A 6533-nucleotide genomic window follows, 5' to 3' on the forward strand; every position below is an offset into this window, starting at 1 on the left:
AGCTACACATAGCTTCTGGTCTCTATTTGTATTGTGGAACTGATGCTTATCATTGCTGTTTTCTTGCTGATATTTTAATTGCCCTGTAAGTATTTTATTGATACGGATTTCCTTGTTGTCTGGAAACAGCTTTGAAGACATATCTGGCAGAAAGCACCATATAAAAACCTTAAACAAGCAAATACTGTGGAACAACTGCATGGTGACTAGCGCTGCATGCAGGGGCGGGGGGCTTTGCCAAAGAAAAGCCATAATGAAGAATCTACTGGTACTTCCAGCTTACTTTCTGTGAGGATGCTGTCACTGGGTTTTACAGATCACCTTTAACTGCTGTATCAATAAACAACAGGGGAGAGATGCACTCCATATGGTCCCAAATGCATGTATCCTTTGCTGTGTGTGTATTTGTAGGGTGGTGTTAAATCAAATAAAGGGGTGGGGGTGTTGAAGAAACTCAAGGGCTGTGTGTGTGTTGAATCAAGCCAAGGGGTGTGTTTTTTTGTGTGTGGGCCAGTAAAGGGGTGTTGAAGAGAAGCTCAAGGGCTCTGCATGTGTTTGTGTGTGTGTTGGGGATGTGGCAAGCGTACCCAGTGAAAAGATTTTGAGCCTTTTGTATTATTCCTTATTTCTGCCATATTGCCTTGTTAGAAAGTCATATTCTCTGTGTCTTTTACTTGTTGCTGATGTCAGCAATGTATTTTAGCTGTGTTTTCAGTATGCCACCTGTTAGACGGAATGTTCTGCGCATGAAGGCCATAAGACCAGATAGGATGTTTATACAGCAGAAGGTCAGGCCAGTGGAAGTGATGATATTCCAGCTGAACTATTTAAAATTTTAAAAGATGATGCTGTTAAGGTGCTACACCCAATATGCCTACAAGTTTGGAAAACTCAGCAATGGCCAGAGGATTGGAGAAGATCAGTCTACATCCCAATTCCAAAGAAGGGCAGTGCCAAAGAATGCTCCAACTACCGCACAATTGCGCTCATTTCACACGCTAGCAAGGTTATGCTTAAAATTCTACAAGGCAGGCTTAGGCAGTATGTGGACCGAGAACTCCCAGAAGTGCAAGCTGGATTTCGAAGGGGCAGAGGAACCAGAGACCAAATTGCAAACATGCGCTGGATTATGGAGAAATCTAGAGAGTTCCAGAAAAACGTCTACTTCTGCTTCATTGACTATGCAAAATCCTTTGACTGTGTCGACCACAGCAAACTATGGCAAGTTCTTAAAGAAATGGGAGTGCCTGATCACCTCATCTGTCTCCTGAGAAATCTCTATGTGGGACAAGAAGCTACAGTTAGAACTGGATATGGAACAATTGATTCGTTCAAAATTGGGAAAGGAGTACGACAAGGTTGTATATTGTCTCCCTGCTTATTTAACTTATATGCAGAATTCATCATGCGAAAGGCTGGACTAGATGAATCCCAAACCGGAATTAAGATTGCCGGAAGAAATATCAACAACCTCAGATATGCAGATGACACAACCTTGATGGCAGAAAGTGAGGAGGAATTAAAGAACCTTTTAATGAGGGTGAAAGAGGAGAGCGCAAAATATGGTCTGAAGCTCAACATCAAAAAAACCAAGATCATGGCCACTGGTCCCATCACCTCCTGGCAAATAGAAGGGGAAGAAATGGAGGCAGTGAGAGATTTTACTTTCTTGGGCTCCTTGATCACTGCAGATGGTGACAGCAGTCACGAAATTAAAAGACGCCTGCTTCTTGGGAGAAAAGCAATGACAAACCTAGACAGCATCTTAAAAAGCAGAGACATCACCTTGCCTACAAAGGTCCGTATAGTTAAAGCTATGGTTTTCCCAGTAGTGATGTATGGAAGTGAGAGCTGGACCATAAAGAAGGCTGATCGCCGAAGAATTGATGCTTTTGAATTATGGTGCTGGAGGAGACTCTTGAGAGTCCCATGGACTGCAAGAAGATCAAACCTATCCATTCTTAAGGAAATCAGCCCTGAGTGCTCCCTGGAAGGACAGATCGTGCAGCTGAGGCTCCAATACTTTGGCCACCTCATGAGAAGAGAAGAATCCTTGGAAAAGACCCTGATGTTGGGAAAGATTGAGGGCACTAGGAGAAGGGGACGACAGAGGACAAGATGGTTGGACAGTGTTCTCGAAGCTACGAACATGAGTTTGACCAAACTGCGGGAGGCAGTGCAAGACAGGAGTGCCTGGCGTGCTATGGTCCATGGGGTCACGAAGAGTCGGACACGACTAAACGACTAAACAACAACAACAAGGATGCTTGATACTTAAGGGTTGTTTTTGTTTTGCATTAGATACCAATCACAGCTTTAAGGAAGTGCTTATATAGGTATGCTAAGGAAGTGCTTTATATGGGTATGCTATAGAAATGCTAAGTTTTTCTTAGAAGAGGAAGAAGTAGTCTTATAAGGACACACGGAAGCTTATTGTGTCCATGCTTTATTGGTTTACATTTGTAATGCCAAATGTTGTCTGGAAAAGGTATATAAACCCAGAGCACTGATGCTCTGGGGCTCAGTTTTTTAGGAAGTATTCTCTGAGTCACTGCTTGCTGTCAGCAAACAATAAATTACTTTACTTTTCTCTATTGCTGCGTGGTGAAGTCTCATTCAGCCTGGGAGTCCCATTCTGGGATGCTACAGGGATGGGGCAGCCCTGGGCTCCATCTGCCCCTCGCGTTCAACAAAGAGAATCCTACCGTACCTACGGTACCTCTGGCATGAGCAGGCAGTGCAGTGCCTCCCCCAATGGCAGCTAGCAAGCCTGCTGTTGCGGAGGGGTGACAGGAGCAGCGCCGCTGCTCACCGCTTACAAAAGCGGAGTGCGCTGGCAGCCAGGGCTGGTGCTAGGGTTTTTTGTGCCCTAGGCGAGATCACCTTCTGCCCCCCCCCAATTAATAGAAAATAGAAAAAATAAAAATATAAAATTGAAAAAACAAAACAAAAAAACAGCACATGTATACATCATCGAAAAACAATGTATGCTTCTTGCTTCAGAACTATATATGCAAAATGACTGTATGCAAATGTAAACAGTAGATATGGCCAAAAATTATTTGATCAGATTGCAGCCCTAACCATTAACTGATGATTCATCAATGGAATACAGAATCTATAATGTACATATATCAAAGATGGATGGAGCAAACAAGTAGGGCCAGTAGACAGTAGACACAAGGGACAACCCTTATAAACTGCCAGTAGAAATTTCCTTTACCAAGGACCAGAAGAATTGCTGCTGATTGTATCTATGATCAACCAATTCACATGCTACCTTGTCCCAGGGGATGATGACCAGAAGAACCTATTATCCTTGCCTGGGAATAAGTTCTACTGAGCACCACCACACATTAAACTGCTAACCAGCAAAAGGAGTTGAGATACATTCAGAAATGGCACAACATTTTACTGCTTAACTGGTTTATTGTGGCATGAGTGTAGGGAATAGACTCAATAAACCAAATGGTCTCCAAGGTGCCACGATGATTTCTAACAACAAAAACCAGTCTTACCAATGATTACCTGGGAGACAACCCCAATGAATGCAGCAGGGCTTACTTTTGAGAAAGCATGTCAAAGAAGGGTCTGTAAGCCCAGTTTCTCTCAAGTAAATCATTCCTCAGATAAGCCAGTTGCTTCCTCTACTCTTCCTTTTCTGTCCACAGCCAGAGTACCATATAGAGCAAGGCCTCCTTCCAACCTGCGACCACAAGCAGCCGCTGTGGGATGAGCTGCCCAAGCGAGGAGGCCATGGAGAGGCGACGGCGGGATGCTCCCTTGCAGCCACTGCCGCTGCCGCCACTGCCATTCGGGTCCAACGCTGCCTCATCTTCCTCCCTGAGCTCAGTGGCGGCGCTGTGAGGGGGCGAAGCGGTGGCGGTGGTGGCGACCGGAGGCTCAGCGCACCTCCCCGGGCGAAGAGACACTCCTCCTCCTCCTTGTCCGCGGAGCTTTGGGCCTGGGGCCGCTTTCACTGTGCCTGTCAGCTGTGCGTGTTGAGCAGTTTCAGGCTGCTCTCCGGAGGCATGCGCGCACCTCAGGAAAGTGGCCTGAAGCCGCTCAATAGTGACAGACACGGAGGAGGCAGCCCCAGACTCACGCTCCCCGCGTGCCTCCGGAGCTTCGCGCGGGGAGCGCAAGCCTGGGCCCCCTTCCACTGCGCCTGTCAGCACATGCGCACCCCAGGATAGCGGCCTGAAGCTGCTCAACAGGTGACAGGCGCAGTGGAGGCGGCCCCAGGCAGCACAGGGGGTTGGTGGGTGGTAGGTAGGCTGGCCAGTGTCCCCTCCATTTTGGCGCCCTAGGCAGCTGCCTAGTTTGCCTAAATGGACGCGTCAGCCCTGCTGGCAGCGGTGGGAGAGGAACAAGCAGCTCTTCCTCCTCGGAAGCCGCTGCCGGCACGCTCTGCTTTTGCGAGCAGCAGGCGGCAGCTTCGGAGGAGGAAGAGCTGCTCATTCCTTCCCCTCTGCTGCTGCTTGCAAAAGTGGCAGCAGCAAAAGCAGCAGCGGAGGAGATGCTTGACAGGGAGCCGGCTCCCTGGCCCACCCCTCCTTCCTGGCTCCCTGTAAATGTGCACGCTCCGCTTGCCAGTGTGGTGTTGTGGTTAAGAGTGGTAGACTTGTAATCTGGGGAACCGGGTTCGCTTCTCTGCTCCTTCACATGCAGCTGCTAGGTGATCTTGGGCTAGTCACATTTCTCTGAAGTCTCTCAGCCCCACCCACCTCACAGGGTGTTTGTTGTGGGGGAGGAAGGGAAAGGAGAATGTTAGCCGCTTTGAGACTCCTTCAGGTAGTGATAAAGGCGATATCAAATCCAAACTCTTCTTCTTGCTTGCTTGCTTTACAGGGAGCCTTCGCACCATAGGACACACAGACTTTCCCCCTTCCTTTTTGGGAGGGAAAATGTCCATCCTATGGAGTGAATTTTTTTATCCAAGAGTACTTGCAGCTGCCCCACCAAAAGTGCAAGGCCCTAGGGTGGATTCCATTCATATAACACACAGATACAAAAACAGACAAAGCCATTAACATGCTCACTATACTTTTGATTTTGGCAGTTCCTGATCGCAACATGCGGGCTGAAAATGGTCTGCAGTGCCCATCCTGCTTCTCCAAAGGAACCATAATGTGTAAAAGCGAGAAGACCGTCAACTGCCTTGAAAATGAGACCCAGTGTCTTCAATTTAAAGGACGTCTTATTTACGGTAACATTGCTACTCAGAGAAGGAAAAAAGGCCTAGTAATTCTTGGTCATGCAGACTCTCTCCTTCTCTCCCTTCCTCCCTTTCCCTTGCATGTTGCTGGAAAAGTGAGAGGGATCATATCTCCCACTGGCCCCACTCTGCACCCTTAGTGTTTTGTCTGCCTGCACTCTGTCTCATAATGCCACTTGCTTGTCCAGAAGGAGGATTCAGAGTGAGATGTGTATATAAAATAGCCTTCTGAACAAAAGAAAAAAAGTGCATCGATTGCTTTACCCCAGTTGCATCCAGATCTCTCCACCACTGGGATGAAGTCCAGGACAAAATGTGCCCCTCTTGCTCAAAAGCATATTGATTATATGAAAAGAATGTAATACATTTCCTTAAATTTTGTGACAATGAGCAGTATCTGGCTAACTCAGACCATTAGTGAAAGGATTTACAGTTTTTGCATCTGAAGAGTTGTGCAACAGAATTTCTGCTCTCTGTATGTGCTCTGTATCCTCCCAAAATCTGCTCCACAGAATTGGGAAAACCCACAGAATTGATTTAGGGGATACACAGGGAAAGGAAGAGAGGGAGGATATATTCCTTTCTACAACCATACATTATTTTGTTGATGTCATTATTTAGCTACCTCCATAAAGACTGAATGCTTTTTATGCGTTATAACACTTTGACACCAGATGGCACTGTAGAGTCCTGTCTATCATAGCTGCCAAGTACCCCGTTTTCCCCGGGAAAACCCCGTTTTTACTTACCTTTTCCCGGTGGTCCCCCGTATCACTTCGTCTCCCGTTTTTCTCCGTTATTTTCTCCTGCCGGCGGCCATTTTTTTCCTTTCCGATTTGCCCTTCTATGGGCAACAAAAATGGCCGCCGCCGGCTTCAAAAGTCGCATCTACGCATGTCCGGAAGTGCATAGACACGACTTCCGGTGTCGTCGGCGGCCATTTCTGGTGCCCATAGATGGGCGGAGCAACACTGGAAGTTGCATCGACGCACTTCCTGACATACGTACAAGCAACTTTCGAAGCCGGCAGTGGACATTTTTTGTGCCCATAGAAGGGCAAAGCGACGCCGGAAGTTACGTCGACGCAACTTCCAGTGTCACATGGCTGCTGGTCCCGGATTCTGCAGTCCGGGACTTGGAAGGTAAGCTGTCTGTTGTCAACAGGATTTCCTTGTACTATATGAAGTTTACAACACATTTAGCTGAATCAATTTTTTGAAGAGTCCAGATCCATCCTTAGATGAATACAGTACCTCCCTATCAACATAGTTTTGAGGAATAATGTAATATTGAGAGGGGATTTGGAATGAACGGG

At 47.1% G+C, this 6533-nt stretch overlaps 1 long non-coding RNA gene across 1 annotated transcript in view; it reads left to right on the plus strand.

The window, feature by feature from the left end:
- LOC118086212 (uncharacterized) overlaps positions 1-5203 on the plus strand; it is a 31664-nt gene extending 26461 nt beyond the window's left edge. The window contains exon 3 of the long non-coding RNA XR_015950389.1: positions 5063-5203. This is a non-coding gene — a long non-coding RNA (uncharacterized LOC118086212). The remainder of the gene's footprint in view (positions 1-5062) is intronic.
- The last annotated feature ends 1330 nt before the right edge of the window (positions 5204-6533 follow it).

Source organism: Zootoca vivipara, chromosome 6 (genome assembly GCF_965207765.1).
Source record: "Zootoca vivipara chromosome 6, rZooViv2.hap1.1, whole genome shotgun sequence".
Lineage (NCBI taxonomy): Eukaryota > Metazoa > Chordata > Lepidosauria > Squamata > Lacertidae > Zootoca > Zootoca vivipara.